This window comes from Euprymna scolopes, chromosome 45 (genome assembly GCF_053919585.1).
Source record: "Euprymna scolopes isolate OS-2025 chromosome 45, ASM5391958v1, whole genome shotgun sequence".
Lineage (NCBI taxonomy): Eukaryota > Metazoa > Mollusca > Cephalopoda > Sepiida > Sepiolidae > Euprymna > Euprymna scolopes.
In genome coordinates this window covers 970,001-987,500 of record NC_136526.1, presented here as the reverse complement: position 1 = coordinate 987,500, position 17,500 = coordinate 970,001, and the positions used below count along the sequence as shown (strand labels likewise).

At 31.9% G+C, this 17,500-nt stretch overlaps 1 protein-coding gene across 1 annotated transcript in view; it reads left to right on the top strand.

Annotated features, from left to right (window-relative positions):
- Positions 1–17,500, top strand: part of LOC145269111 (transient-receptor-potential-like protein) — a 161,463-nt gene that overhangs the window by 35,378 nt on the left and 108,585 nt on the right. The window contains exon 2 of the mRNA XM_080124703.1: positions 1,593–1,690. The gene's annotated coding sequence lies outside the window, so the exon portion shown is untranslated. The remainder of the gene's footprint in view (positions 1–1,592; positions 1,691–17,500) is intronic.

Below are 17,500 nucleotides of genomic sequence, written 5' to 3'. Positions count from 1 at the left end.
TTCAATGCAATACTTATCTAGAATTAATTTCCAAAATATTATCCGTAAAATATGTGAAATGACAAAGGTTTTCAACCCTTCAGTGAAGTTTTGGACATAATGTATTTTGTTTTTTTCCGATTCTTCCTCTGTTTTTTTCATGCTCTCTTTCTCTTTCTTTCTTTCTTTCTTTCTTTTCATATTCTTTCTCACACGTACTCGCTTGAGCTATTCCAAGTGCTATCGTCGATCCCAACTACCAAGTTTAACATACATCAGTAACTTAACTCCTGAATTCTTTATGTTTATTTTTTTATACAGGCTATCCAAAGATTCACTGAAATAATTAATCCCTGATTTTAGTGAAACACTTTAACAACTTACGTACGTTGTTCAATACTGTATTTATTCATAATTAATTTCGAAAATATTATCTGTAAAATATGTGAAATAAAGAGGGTAAAAAATCCTTAATGGTAAAATGACAAAGATTAATTACATGCTCTCTTTCTCTTTCTTTCTTTCTTTCTTTCTTTATTTTCACATTCTCTCTAACACGTACTCGATTGAGCTATTACAGGTGCTATCGTCGACCCAGCTACAGAGTTTGACATACGTCAGCAACTTAACTTTTGAACTCTCTTTTTTATTATTCAATTTTCATCCTAAACAAGACACAGTGCCACTTGGAAGTAGGGGTTACTATCGGGGACATAAGTTGCAGGGACATTATAAAGGGAGAGACGTTGCGAGCCTGTCTCTGCTTTATCGTTATTTTCGTGGCAAGTGCTCATCTGAGCTTCAATCTAGTGTCCCCACCCCCTTACCAAACGTTCACGAAAAACACACGTCTAACCAAAACCACTATCAATAATTTCCCACACTCTTTATCTGTGTCTAAACCTAAATGTGATTCCATGAACAAAGCTTCTTTCTTAGAAGTCAGTTCCACAGGCGTGCAGCCTGTAGAACTGACTTTTTAGACACGCTCTACATTAGAGTGAAAATATAAGAAAGAATTTTTCATACCAAATTCGATGCAAGATGCATACTCTTGCATCGTTGCGACGTTGCGAGCCTATCCTTGTTTTATCGTTATTTCCATTGCAGGTGCTCGTCTGAACTCCAATCTCTGGCCCCCTCTCGCCAATCTTTCACGAAAAACACCCGTCTAGCTGAATCCACTGTGAAAAATTTCCCCCACTCTATATCTGTGCCTAAATCAAAACGCGGATACCATGAACAAAGCTTCTTTCTAAGAACTGCACGCCTGTGGAACTCTGTTCCGTCTGTCTGCTTCCCACCTGACTACAACTTGGATGTCTTCAAGTCCAACGTTAACAAATTCCTAATGAACCGTCCCCTTAAGTAAACACTTCATCAAATCTCCACACTAACGTAATGTACTTGCAATAACCCTTATCCCTGAGTGGCTTCCGGGCCTTGATAAGTGGTGATCACTGTGTAAAAAAAAAATACTCTTGAATTTTATTTTTTATATTAATCGATATTTTCTCATCTTCTATGATATATTTTTTCCTCGATTTTTTTTATCATTAATTCATAAATTGGAAAATAATATTTTTATTTTTTATTTTCTGGTTCAATTTCAGCTTCTGATATTTCAATGCCAAAGAAAAGCTACCCTCAATGTTCCTAAGTTAGTGATTATTAATCACTAACGCAACAGAATATCATCTTTCACTGAAAGGTAATCAGTCGATTTCTTTCTTAATTCTTCATATATATATATATGTGTGTGTTTTTATTTTTTTTATTACCGTTTTATCTGTTTGGCTACATATTTTTCAGATGTTGGACCATATATAAGAGCAAACAGTTAATAAAACATGTTAAAAACATTTTGAAAAAGAGTTAAAAACATATTTAATCTGAAAAGGAAACACTTGATAAGTGTATAGTCCTTAATCTGCGGAGTTTCGAAGAAATGCTTTCCTTCTCATCAGAGGGTAGAAATTAGCAAGATGCGAGATCGGATTTTGCATACAAAATGTATATTGACTGTTTGCTTTTATTATAAGCTCTATCTCCTATTTGGTTTTATCGAGCTTTTACATCTGGTTGAGATTACTTTATAAATATTAACTCTTAATATTTATAATATACTTTAGTTTTACCATCTTGGATGATTTTGGTAAATTTAATTGTAATTTTTATCTTTTATATATATATATATATATATACTAGACCACCCGTGACCCGTTTGGTCAGTACGTTATATTAGCTATGGAATTCATGTATGAGCGTGACACTTGTGGCATAAAGAAAATAGTTTTTTTTTACATAACAGAAGCATTTCTATGAAAGTATATTAAAATGAAAAAAGAATATAGATAGATTTCTATGAGTCGTTCTGTTTATTATAATTGTTATTTTTTTTTAAATTACAGTTACTGAATTATAAGTGGTTGGTCATACTTATGCACTGAACAGGTATCATAATCCTTATTATAGTTAAATTCAAATTTTGATATATCATCTTTTAAATGAAATTGTTAGTTGAAAGTACAGAATAATAAAAAAAAACACTCTCCACATGTTAATAATGGCTTTTTAAATAGAAAATGAAAATTAAATGTAACTTTTTTCATTTAATTTAAGCAAACATTCAGTACCCATTGTGTAAAGGAAAACACTATTTAATGTAATAGAAATGTGTGTATTTACCGATTCAGCTTTCCGTTTGGAAATGTAAGCAGACGACTTTAAAAAACATGGGAAGAAGAAAAAGAATTTTTTTTGTAATAACGCCCTCTAGTAAAAAGGTCTGCATTAGTTAAGGGGGATAACTCTATCCACGTAACTATTTCTCGCGTACGTAACGAAAACAGAGGGAGTAGGAGTGTTGAAATCTATTAGAGGGAAAGTGAGAGGTGTTTTCTTTCCATAAATTGTATAGGGTAATATTTCATATTATTAATAGATTCATAGATAAATAGATTTTATAATATATATTATAATTATCTATGAATCTATGTATTATTTGTATATATAAATAACTATTTGATCAAATTAAATGAAATTGTTTGTATTAGAAGCGATATAAAAATTCCGGAATTGGAATAACGGATTGAAGACGTTGCTATTTACGCATGCGCAACCGGATGTTGAAAACCGGAAATCTGATTGCAAACATACAAGAACCATAGACTTTTAGTATTATATAGATATGAAAAGGTGTATATATATATATATATATATATATATATATATATATATATATATATATATATATATATACTTAAGAATAAAATTATCTAGCAATCAACTGGTATGAAAACCTGTGATTATAAGTCTTACAAAATATTATTGGTAGTAATATTCTATAAGTACTATCCCATCTAAATAAAGATTGCTCGATATACAAGATAGAGCAAATAAATCAAATTTTAGTCATTCAATAAATTTAAAAAATTATGACGTGAAATGTTTGAATTTCAAATCAATTTATAATATATATATATATATATATATATATATATATATATATATATATATAAATATAACACGGAAATTACATAATTGTCGATGCAATAATTTATTTCAACCTTATGGTATTTTCAAGCATCTAAACTAGACAATTACATTTCTGATACTCAAAAAATTTTTTTTGAGTATCAAAAATGTAATTGTCTAGTTTAGATGCTTGAAAATACCATAAGGTTGAAATAAATTATTGCATCGACAATTATGTAATTTCCGTGTTATATTTTTATGTTATTGCTCTGTTTACCACATTGAGCTCTCATACCCGGATTTCCTCCTGGAATTATTACATTATAACACTATATATATATATATATATATATATATATATATATATATATATATATATATATATATATATATATATATACACTTGTGCCCGATATTATTCATACCCCCTCTTGAAAATTGAGTTTATTAGGTGTAACTTTGTAAGAATTTATTGTTTACTTCCATATTGATACATATTCTTAATAAACCTCTTCTGATCATTTTCGTCATTTTAAAATCTCGGGATACTTGTAATAAAAGAAATATACAGCTATTTATAAAATCTGCAATGCCCAAATATAATCATACCCCCTTATTTTTTCAGTATTAATCGAGTTTCTGACTGTTTGTTTCCTGTTTGATTCTTATTTTGAATGCTTTTATACAACCTTTGATTAATTTCATTTCGTTTTTTGCATTTTTCAGAAATTAAAATGATATCAACTGAAAACCAAAAAAAGAATAAAAATTATTAGAATGGGGAAGAAAAAAGAGCTTAGTAATGATCTTAGGACTAAAATTGTGAATTCACATAAGGATGGTTTAGGTTACAAGTCAATTTCCAAGAAATTTGAGGTCCCTACAGCAACAGTACAGAGCATAATCAAAAAATTCCAGAGCCACCACACAACAAACAACTTGATTGGTAGAGGAAGGAAAAGGAAACTGTCTGCTAGAGCCACCAGGAATATTGTAAGAAGTGTTAATGCAAATCCAACCACCACTACTAAGGACATTTTAGAAAATCTGGAGTCTTCTGGCATAAAAATATCAAGGCAAACATTGCAAAGGACTCTGCATGAAAATGGTCTGAAAGGAAGAAGACCAAGAAGGACTCCATTACACACCGGAAAACGCCTTGCAGCACGTCTAAAGTTTGCTAGGACCCATGTGAATTCTCCAGAGTCCGTTTTCTCAAGTATTTTGTGGACTGACGAAACAAAAATTGAATTGTTTGGCCATATGGATGCTTCTTACGTTTGGAGGAAGAAAGGAGAAGCTTACAACCCAAAGAACACCATACCCACGGTGAAACATGGTGGTGGTAGCCTAATGTTTTGGGGATCCTTTTCGGCTAGTGGTCCAGGTAGTTTGGTCAAGATAGATGGAACCATGAAGAAGGATCAATATTTGGAGATACTCCAGAAAAACATTAGACAGGATGCGGAGAAGCTCCATTTAGGACCAAACTGGGTCCTTCAACAGGATAATGATCCAAAACATACTGCCAAAATAGTCAAGAAATGGTTTGAGGATAATCACATTAATGTTTTGGAATGGCCTAGCCAGAGTCCTGACCTGAACCCTATCGAAAACCTCTGGCACATATTGAAAACTGAGGTTAAAAAGCGGAAACCTATAAATTTGAGGGATTAAGAGAACTACTGCATTGAAGAATGGTCAAAAATCAGTGTTGATGATTGTAAAAACCTTGTTGATAAATATCCAAAACGGTTACAGGCAGTTATTAAGAATAAAGGGCATGCTATTGACTATTAGTAAGAGAGGTATGAATAATTTTGAACTAGTGCCATTATTGTTTTTCTTAGTATAATGCTTCAAACTTGCATAATTTATTTATTTGTTGAGTTTAAATTAAATGCTTATGCTTGATTTATTGTTTGAAATCCCTTTAATATTGTCTATCTTCTGGTTTGAGCAATATTCTTATAGAAATCTCAAAGATCCGAGGGGTATGAATAATATCGGGCACAAGTGTATATATATATATATAAAGAGAAAGAAAATTAAAACTGTAAGTTGAACTTTACAATCAAAATTTATTGTTCGACTTAATACTCCAAAAACATTTTACAAAGTCCTTATTCCGCCGAGTTTCAAAGAATGTTATTCTTCTCATCCATCATTCTTTGAAACTCCGTGGAATAAGGACTTTGTAAATTATTTTTCGGAGTATTAAGTCGAACAATAAATTTTGATTTTAAAATTCAATTTACAGTTTTAATTTTCTTTCTCTTATAATATGCTCTACTCTCTATTACGTATTGAGCTTTTTTAATTCGGTTGGGATTAAATTTTCTATATATAAATACTGTTATTTATATTAGTTTGAAGTTAACCATTGTGTATATCAGGTAAACACTACATCTTTTTGATATATATATATATATATATATATATATATATATATATATATATATATATATATATATATATATTGGAGACGCCCCCTATGGGATTAATAGACTATCTTATGACGTCACTTCTTCCTCTAGTGACGTCACTTCCGGTATCGAGTACCGGTGCCTGACAGTCTGAGATTGGTACGCGACGAAGCAGGTCAGGTCGTGTGCAAACGCCCACAGTTGTGGAATGGTACTCTCAACCTGTCTTTGCCTGTAATATATGTGAATACATGTTCCGTTCCTAAAAGTCCTGTGTTCCTTTTCGTTCATTACCATTTAATCCCATAACAATATATATATATATATATATATATATATATATATATATATATATATATATATATATATATATATATATATAAAAGTGAAATTGTCTGTGTGTGTCTGTCTGAATGTACGTTTATACAGTTCGACATTATGATTTTTATCACTCGGTATCCAAAAAACTTTTCAACATTACACTGTAGTTTGCCGAGGTATATATGGATAAAAACAAAAATGCCAAACTCATATGATTTGGTAATGGGTCCTTTAGACTCTGCTTATATATATATATATATATATATATATATATATATATATATATATATATATATATATATATATATATATACCCTCACAAGCATATTTGATACTGCAGATATCGGCCTATATAGAGATGATGGATTAGATATAATAAAAGATTCTAACAAAGTCAAAGGGGAAACTTTAAGAAAATCATACACAAAGAAATGAAAAAATTAGGCCTAAAAGTAAACATACTAGCGAACATAAAATAACAATTTCCTCGACGTCACGTTAAATTTAGAAAAAACATATATGCACCCTACTTAAAAGATAACGCTAATCCAATATACATAAACTCTAAGTCCAATCACCCACCATTAATTATAAAACAGTTTCCTAACTCGATCGTAAGTAGACTCAGCAATAACTCAAGTGATGAAAATGTATTTAACAAGTCAATGAATATCTACGACACAGCTTTAAAAATAGTGGGTACAAAGATAGTGATATTAAATATAAACAACAAAACACCGATAACTATAATAAAATTAAAAATCGAAGAAAAAGAAATATAATCTGGTATACGCCACCATGCAATCAAATGTTAAAATCAAAACTTGGCGAGAAATTTCTAGACCTGGGACGCACCCAAGAGTTATCGCAAAGTATAGACAATCAAAATATAGAAATCAGTTAGTTACAACTTTTCAGAAAATTTTATAAAAATACAAGGCATCAGTTTTTTTTTCATTAGCACAAAAGTGTCAATTTTAGCCATTTTAATCCGAAAGGCATCTCTAAGAGGGGCAACCGAAGTTTTCCCGGAAAATCCGTTCTGTTAATTTTTTTTTACTAATACCATGTTTAATGTTTGTGCAAAATTTAAAAAAAATCCGAGGCGTAGTTTTTGAGAAAAAAGCATACAGACGAACGGACGAACGGACGAACGGACAAGGATGAATTTACAGTTTCACCCTCCTTTTGTTGAGGGACAACAAAAAATAGAGTGCAGTATAAATGTAAGAATTAAAGTTAAATTTTGCACCTAGAAATATATTCAAATGGAAAATTTATTTTTTACTCTATTACCTACAAATTCCACCTTGGATTATTATTCATCCGACCTGACAGAAATACCCTGGAGATCTATATAAAAGCCAAGTGCGTCCAAGAATGGAATACTGCTGTCATATCATGCCTTGACAGAGTACAAAATAGACTTCATGGCTTAGTGGGGGATGCCCTTTTCTCTACCCTGCAACCTCTCTCCCACAGAAGAGACGTTGCGAACCTATCCTTGTTTTATCGTTATTTCCATGGCAGGCGCTCGTCTGAACTCCAATCTCTGGTCCCCGCTCGCCAATTTTTTACGAAAAACACCCGTCTAGCTGAATCCACTGTGAAAATTTCCCCCACTCTTTATCTGTGCCTAAATCAAAACGTGGATTCCATGAACAAAGCTTCCTTTTTAGAACTGCACGCCCGTGGAACTCTGTTCCGTCTGCCTGCTTCCCACCTGACTACAACTTGGATGTCTTCAAGTCCAACGTTAATACATTCCTAATGAACCGCACCATTAAGTAAACACTTCATCAAATCTCCACACTAACGTACTGTACATGCAATAACCCTTATCCCTGAGTTGCTTCCGGGCCTTGATAAGTGGTGACCACCGTGTAAAAAAATAATTGAACTCCTTTCAACGTTGGATTGCTAAAGCTGTATGATATCCTTTATCTATGGCGTTTAAGATTTTTGAATAACTTTTTCAATAATTTGCTAAATATATGTTTATTCACAATCGATAATTGTACTAAGTGTGTCTTATTTCCTCTGATGATTTGAACCATTATTGGAAATCCATGGATTAAGAAAATAAATATAATTCTTTTCAATATATTCTTTGTTTCAAACAATTAATTTTCAATTTGAATGCATTCCTATGTATATTTCAATCTACAGAATAAAACGTCAATTCTCATATATATATATATATATATATATATATATATATATATATATATATATATATATATATATGAAATAAAATGGAGGTGGAAGGACCTGGATACTCAACGTTTCGCCCGATTTATGCGGGCTTCTTCAAGAGGGATGGTCATTGACGAGAGAGTCGGAGGATTGGGGCTATATATAATGATGAGGGAGAGCAGCGTGTTTTCCTTATGTAAATTAGATGTCATATATACATGTATATACATTTTATGAGAGAAGAACTAATTAGAGTAAACTAGTGTAGTGGATTACGTCTAAAAGATAAAATATCGTAGAGATTAAAAATTGTGTTTGGAAATATAGCGGTGATAGATTAAATAAATAAAATGACACGAGATTACGAAAGAATCTTTTTTTTTTTTTTTAAATTAGAAATAATTGAATTGGGATAAAATAGCGCAGTAACTTAAAAGATGGTATCTAAAAATAAGAATAGGAGGTGATAAAATGGAGTCTAAAAATAGATAATGATAAAATACAGTAAGTAAGTAAAATAAAAATAAAATTAAGTGAACTTACGAATTTTTTTTTTTTCTCGCGTTTAACCGGTGTCTAAGTTGTTTTCTTTAATAATTATTTTCGACAGAAAGGGAGCAACGTGGAAAAAAACCTTTTCTCTGCTTAATTATATTGCTGGAATGGGAGATTATAGCTGACTCAATTAAACGTCGTGTGGATCTGTTATGTATGTGTTTAAGGAAAGTTGCTTTGTTAAAATCAAAATGATGGTCGTTTTCCATGATGTGACAAAATATGGCGTTGAGTTTATTGTTGTTTTTTACATCTCTTTTGTGTTCATATATTCTTTTATTTAAATTACGTGAGTTTCTCCTACGTATATTCTTCCACAATCAAGGCAGGGTATGGAATATATTCCGGCTTTGGTGTTAATGTTGGTATTAGTTATAATTTTACGTGTTAGATCCCTAATTGTTAAAGAGTTTAGTTTTGTTATTTGAATGCCTGTCTTATTTAGGTTCTTATAGATTGTGTCGTTGTTTTTATTAGTTGGTAATGTTAATTGTCTGTTGTGTGTCTGGCTATTTAAGGAATGGTCTCGGTTTCGGTTATGGTAAATTTTTAGTGCTTTTCTTTTTGTATTTGCCAAAAAATAAATCGGGCGAAACGTTGAGTATCCAGGTCCTTCCACCTCCATTTTATTTCATATCGTCGGATTTAATCCAGCTCAACAATCATATATATATATATATATATATATATATATATATACTCGGGGTTTTTTTATATTCAAAAGTAATGGACTAATGAATTCAACGAGGTTGTTAGATAGTGCTCAATAAAAAGAGCTGATAATACTTGTTTATTGTTATATAAACATGCTCACATCCCGCTGCTACAAACAGCCACTTGTTTCAATCAAACAACAGATATCATCAGGCAGCGACTTGACTATTCAAAAGTTCAATAGTCAAGTCGCTGCCTGATGATATCTGTTGTTTGATTGAAACAAGTGGCTGTTTGTAGCAGCGGGATGTGAGCATGTTTATATAACAATAAACAAGTATATATATATATATATATATATATATATATATATATATATATATGCATATATATATATATGTATATGGCGATTAAGCTACACTGAATATTCCGCGTTTCATCCACTTTAGAATTCTTCAGGCTTATGCCTATTATATATATATATATATATATATATATATATATATATATATATATATATATATATATATATATATATATATAAAGCTGAACATCTGTGTGTGTGAGTGTGTGTCTGGTCACGAATAGGCTCCTACATCGTTGACTATTAAAAAAAAAACTGATTACATATAATGATAGAAGATGTATCGAGGATCAGGAATGGGCATGTTTGATCTGGCGCAACGGTGGTTCATAAAAATTGTGGGGTCTGAGTTCGCGCCTAGCCCCCCAAAGTATGGAAATAAAAATGAAAAAAAAAAAAAACGTTCACAAGTGTTTTTGATATAGATGTACATAAGAACACTTTGATAAGTATGTTTCAACTTAAATAACGATGGTATAATAAAGTTGTGGGGTCTGCGTTCGCGCCTGTACTCCATGGAAATATGGCACAAACTTTAACAAAGACTTTTCATATCTATTTGCGTAAGTATACTTTGATAATTATGTTTCAGTTTGAAGAAATATGGTATTATAAAATTATTGGGTCTTCGTTAGCGCCTGACCTCCATAGAATGTAAATATGTTACAAAGTTTTACAAGGTATTTTAAAAGGGGTGAGGGTCCACAATAACACCTAAACTTTTATCTTAATTCACGTTAGCTTTTATTTATTCTTTTGAGTTGAATCATATTGTATCGAATAAATTCACCTCATAAATTCACGTTCTTATTAAAGTGAAAGCCTCCCCCCCCAAAAAAAGTCGGCACTTTAGACAATTCTCGACAGAAATTTTGCATAACTCTGTTTTTGTCCTTCTCCAATTGCACGTGGCACTCTTTTGAAAATAGATAAATAGATAAATAATAAAAAATGAGAACGTTACTTGTTATCGTGTCAAAAGAAGGAAAATCCGGCTCACGTGATTACGTGTCTTTTTAAAAACATTTACATAACCTTTTCATTTTTATTTATATATCTGTTTAAGCTTTTTTTGTCAATGTACTAGAAGGAATTCGGTTGATTACAACCCTTTCTGTGTGTTATTTACATTACAATAGTACAACCCCGAATCCGACGACGCAAAACTACACCGTTAAATACTGTAAAACTGAAACGAAGCTGTTCTGTTTGAAAAGGGCGCCATTTTCTTCTTATTCATATTTATATCGATTCTTTGCTTTTAAAATATAAAGTAATTACGTGTTTACTTTTTTAATATCACATTTTGCTGTTTCGGATTATTTTACTAAAGTAAGTAAAGCTTCATTATTTTCCAAAACTGTTTTAGTTTCTTTGTTTTTCGATATTTCGTTGATATTATTTAGTAAGAATGTTTAGCAGAAAAGTGAACAAACAACTACCCGAAAAATATACAAGAAATAAATGTTACCATAGTCAATAAAAGTTAAGTTCATGTTTTTTTTTGTTTTGAAATAGTTTTTAATTCTCTTTACTTGAAATAATTTCAGCGAACCGAAATTAAAATGAAATTTGAGGCGATAACTACGTAAATGAATTTTTATATAAACTACACATGCCATAATCGAATATTCCTCAAGCACAAAATAACGGAAAACATTAAAATATGTTTATAAATATTCCTTACATTGACGGAACTCTCTCAAATTGTTAACGCAGAATGCTCAAGTGCCCCTCCTTCAAATTGAAAACGAGGCTCTCCATTTCAAAGTCGCTGCCATTTTGATTTTTTAAAACCGGTTCGTAAATTTAAAAACAAAATTGTTGCAAACTACTTAAAAATACAAACCAATGAACTTTTCTACGATAAAAGTAAGTTTTATTGACTATGATAACATTTATTTCTTGTATATTTATATTATTATATATATAACATTTTGTCTTTGTAAGGAAACATCAGTTTGTTGGTCACTCTTGGCTACGAATGGAAACAAAGTTGATATAAAAAATGTATTTTCGCGAAAATTATCTTTACTTTCATCATATTTTGCTTGAGGTAAAGTTTTGAGTATCAAAACCTATCTCTTTACAACCCCTCCTTTTCATAACCTATCATACTTTCATCAATCACAGTCCATTTTCTGTAGGCTGTTTTTGAACCCAGTCAACGACGGGTACTTCTGCTAGTATATATATATATATATATATATATATATATATATATATATATAGTAAGTTATAAAAATATATATGGCAATTAAGCTACACAGAATATTTCGCGTTTCATCCACGCTAGGATTCGCCAGGCTTATGCAAAGAGTTGTGCTTGTCTCGCGTTTTTATATACGCACTTTCTGCTGAGTTTTTAGTTAGCCAATCAGATTCCTAGTTTCAACTGCTCCCTTCTAATCAGCTAATGGGCAGGCACTTACAGGACAAAGGCCCAGTTTACCTTGGTTCACCCCTTAGTTTGTATGTGTTTTTTAGCGGGAAGCGTAGAGTTTTATAACTTATTACCTAGATCTACCTGTGTATTGAGCACTATTGGAGTAAATACTAAAAGCTTATGCATAAAATAATATTTTCGTATATTAATTTATGTGATTAAATTAAGTAGTTATGTATGTATATATATATATATATATATATATATATATATATATATATATATATATATATGTATATATTTATTTAAATCCCCCATGACTGACACAATTTTAATTTTTATATTAATTTTAATTTTCATATTTGTTCCTATCCAACGTGCCTTTTTTGTAAGAAAGAGGAACGGAATTTACTCCACATTAAAAACGGACATTGTCTCTAACTCTGCCCTCGTGGGGAGGTTTATTATTATTATTATTATTATTATTATTATTAATTAATTAATTAAAACTACCACTATTGTTATTAATACTTTACTATATTTATCTATTAATATTTTTATTTCAACGATTATTATTATTATTATTATCATTATGATAACTATTAATAACATTATTTTTAAATGTTCAACAAACTTGTTTCAGTTTCTAACCATTTATTATACATATTGAAATCGATTGCGTCTCTATTTTGCCGTTTGAATTAATATGTTGCAAAAACTTTTTATATAAAAAAAAACACAACATTCTTCTTCCACAAACGGCAAAAAATAATTCACATGAACTCTTTCAAACATTGTTGCAAAGATTGACCCTTCTCCATACTACAATTCCCAGTTTTTTTAACAATTTTTTCCATATTCATTTCGATACTTTTTCGTAATCAAGAGCGGAGGACGGCTTGAAATAAAAAAAAAATTAAGTATTAAATACAAAAAGATAACATCATTCGAATCCCGCATAACCTTGAAATAACTATTCTAGAAGCATACGTGGATTTTTTACATCTATAAATATAAAAGCGAAAATGTTTGTGTGCGTGTGCGTGCGTGTGCGTGTGTGTGTGTGTGTGTGTGTGTGTGTCTGTGCGTTTTCGTGTATGTCCAAGAAAGGCTTTTTTCCAAGAACCGATCGATCACCTCACAACTTCTTTAAACTTTTTATATCGCTCCTAAATGATAACAACCGGGGTCGCCTGTCTATTTAATTTGCCCGACTTTCAAAAGATAAATATTCAACAATTTTCGATCGCCGCAAGTGCATTAAGCTTTTTCGTATAAAAAAAAGAAGCGAACAGACTCGCGGTAAATAAAACACTGTCCCGCACTCAAAGTTGACGTCATTAACACCTGGAAAGTCGCACGTTTTTTTCACACTTTATTATTTTCAAACTGCGCGCCAAGGCTTCGTTTTTTAAACAACTAACGATTTTTGTTTTCATTTACTCAAAACACACACACCTACAAATACCGGGCAACGCCGGGTACTCCCCGCTAGTCTATAATATAAATCTCACCTGTCTGTTTAAATGTATGTATGTATGTATGTATGTATGTATGTATGTATGTATGTATGTATGCCTAAAACTTTCGACAGAGGTGGCGGATTTTCACGAGATACATGTCGTTTTTAAGCTCGACCCTTCGGACGACAAATATCGAAAAATTGGCTAAAAACATCAATTTCATCACCCTCAACAGGGCACTTTTCCACAAGAACAGGTCGTTTTTTTTTCGCCGATATTTTCAAAATCATCCACTCTTCAAGTGATTAGCCTTAAATTAAACATTCGTCACTTCTGGTTTGGCGATGGACGCAAAAGCAAAGACGTCACATTCTTTTCGTCCTTCATGGTAAGAGTTCGAGCCTGTTGCCTACTACCACTTTTTTTTCCTCAACACACACCTCCAAACACCGGGCAACGCCGGGCACCCAGGCTATATATATATATATATATATATATATATATATATATATATATATATATATATATATATATATATATAACTTATTCTTTTATATATATATATATATATATAACATATAACATATATATATATATATATATATATATAGGTAGATAGATAGATAGATAGAGAAATATATATATATATATATATATATATATATATATATATATATATAGATAGATAGATAGATAGATAGATAGAGAAACATATATATATATATATATATATATATATATATATATATATATATATATATATAAAAGAATAGGTTTTATTCGCTTCGTTAGTTATTTCGATAATTAGCGTGAAAAAATTTTGAACAAAAGGAAATGTGTGAGAATTACATGGTCTACTAATTACTGTCGTGAATGTACACGTCATCCGTTAACTCACAACGAGGCTGACCTTGCAGTGGAGAAAGGGGGGGGTGTGTTTATTATGTTGCACACATCACAAAAGACAATTAAGTAGTAAAAAAAAAAAAAAAAATCTGACATCAACAAGGTCATCAGATCGAAAGTGTCGATTCCAAAGCTGAAAACCTTAGTTTTCTCTCCGCTCGGAAACGTGACGTCATTCATCTACGGCGTTTGCCCTCTGCCTCAGTTTTACTTCACTTACCTTTGGCTCAATGATTATGTATTACAGGCCTGGACTATCATGCACCCAGTGTGATGCTTGTCAAAATCCACACTAGTTAACTTAATCATTACTGACGTAGGGCCCCTAATTTTCTTCTTCCTCTATATATACTAGCCTGTTGCCCGGGTGTTTAGAGATGTTTGTTGAGCAAAAAAAAAAAAAAAAAAAAGTTGTAGTAGGTAGGCAGGCTCGAATCTGTACTCTGATAAAGGAATAGAATGTGAAAAAAAAAAAAAAAAAAAAAAAAAAAAAAAAAAAACAAAACGTTACGTCTTTTCCGTTACGTCCATCGTCAAACCGGAACTGGTGAAGGCTTAAATTAAGGCTAGTCAATCGAAAAAAGGTGATGACTTTCGAAAATATTGGCGATAAAAAGCGACCCCTCATTGTAGAAAAGTGCCTGCCTACTCCTTTTTTATTTTGAGGCTTACGTAATGAGATTTTTTCCTTTTAAAACAAAAACTAAATTTGAAGAATAAAACATGTATAAATACATTTGAAGCCAAAACTGCAAGGCGAATTTTTTTTTTTATAAAATAAACAGGTGTTTATTTTTAAATAAATATATTTCGGAGTAAGACTCCTTTATCAATCTTTTTTTTTTATTTTCCTCTTACCGTTCACTTAAACTTCTTTTCTTCCACACCTCTCTCTCGCTGCGTCTATTTGTTTTTTTTTTCTTTGTATTGACTCCTTACTACACCATCTCTCAAATCCGGGCAACGCCAGGTATCCCCGCTAGTATGTAATAAGGGCTTTTTTTTTTACTTGGAATTCACTACTTATCAAGGCCCGAAGGCCATTCGAGGATAAGGGTTAATGAATACAAGGTGGTAGTGCAGTAATCGTTAATGGTGTAAATTACGAAGACGGTTCAACAATTATGGAGACGGTTCAACAAGAATTTGTTTACATTGGATTTGAAGGCTACCATGTTGTATTCAACCGGGAAGCAGGCCAGCAGAAGTGTTTCACAGGCGGATGGTTCTGGAAAAGAAGCTTTGTTCATGGAATCTGCGTTTAGATTTAGGTACAGATAGGGAGTAGGGGTAATTGTATATAGTGGTTGTAGCTAGGTGAGTGTTTTTTTTTGTGAAAGTTTGTAAATATTCAAAAAAAGGTATTATTTTTTTTACTTGGGAATTACCACTTATTATACCACCACTTTATATTCATTATCTCTTATTTACTTGGAATTCACTACTTATCAAGGCCCAAAGGCCACTCAAGGATAAGGGTTAATGAATGTAAAGTGGTGGTATAATAATCATTAATGGTGTAAATTGGGTAGAATTTGATTATTTATGGGGACGGCTCAACAAGAATTTGTTTACATTGGACTTTTTGGAAGTCATGTTTTAAAACCGTCCAACACATGCCAGCATGTAAATCGGACGTTAAACCGAATATGTTGATATGAGAGTTTGAAAAGTAAATTACAAGTTAATTCGATTTCAAGCATTAAATTGCTAGTCAACTGGGCCGTTTCTTGCAAGGGGAGGTCACTTTTTTCGTCAAAATTTTTGCAAGTCGTACACCTAACAATCTCAATGTACGTCTAAAAACGTTATTTCGTTAACTCAGACGTCATAATTCGTCGTGGCCGTGACAGCTAGAGCGTTAGCTTCTTTTTTTTCACCTCCTTTTTTCTCTTTCGCGTTGGAGGTTCCAGCCTGCCTACTAGTGAGGGGACGATTCCAATATTTTTCCCGATTCCAATACACTTACCGATTCCGTACTAAATTCCCGATTCCGATACAATTTTCGTTTCCGATTCTTTATAAATCTCTATTTGCATGTCTGCCTAAAACTTTCGACAGAGGCGAAGGATTTTACCAAGATCAGTATCGTTTTGAAGATCGACCTTTCAAACGACAAATATCGAAAAATTGGCTAAAAAACATTAATATCTTCACCTTTAGCTGGCTACTTTTCTACAGGGGGGGGAGATAGTTTTTTTCGCCGATATTTTCGAAAGTCATCTTCTCCTTTCGATTGTCTAGCCTTAATTAAAACCTACGTTACTTCCGGTTTGGCGGTGGTCGTAACAGCAAAGACGTCAGGTTTTTTCCTGTTCTTTTCCTCCTTTGTGGTACGAGTTCGAGCCTGCTTTTCTGCACTACCACTTTTTTTTGCTCAACAGACCTCGAAACACCCGGGCAACGCCGGACTGAAATGCTAGTATATATAGATATCCTTTACTCTCTTTTCATACATACGTAATGACCTGAATTATGTAATGGATTACGTGACATTTGCCCTTAAGGTCGCATATTAAGGGGAACATCCATCATACGAGCTTATTTTTGGCACTTTTTCACAAACATATCCTCCTCCTTTTCCTCCTTCTTCTCCTCCTCTCCTCCACCTCTTACTCTTGCTCATCCTTCTCCTCTTCCTGTCTCTATATCTTTGCCTTTGCCATATTATATGTACCAGCGCTTCTGGCCAATTATTAATTTTTCGTTATCAAGAACGACTATTGACTCTTTGAGTTTCTCAGGAACTGAAATTCTCTTTGGTTGCATGCCA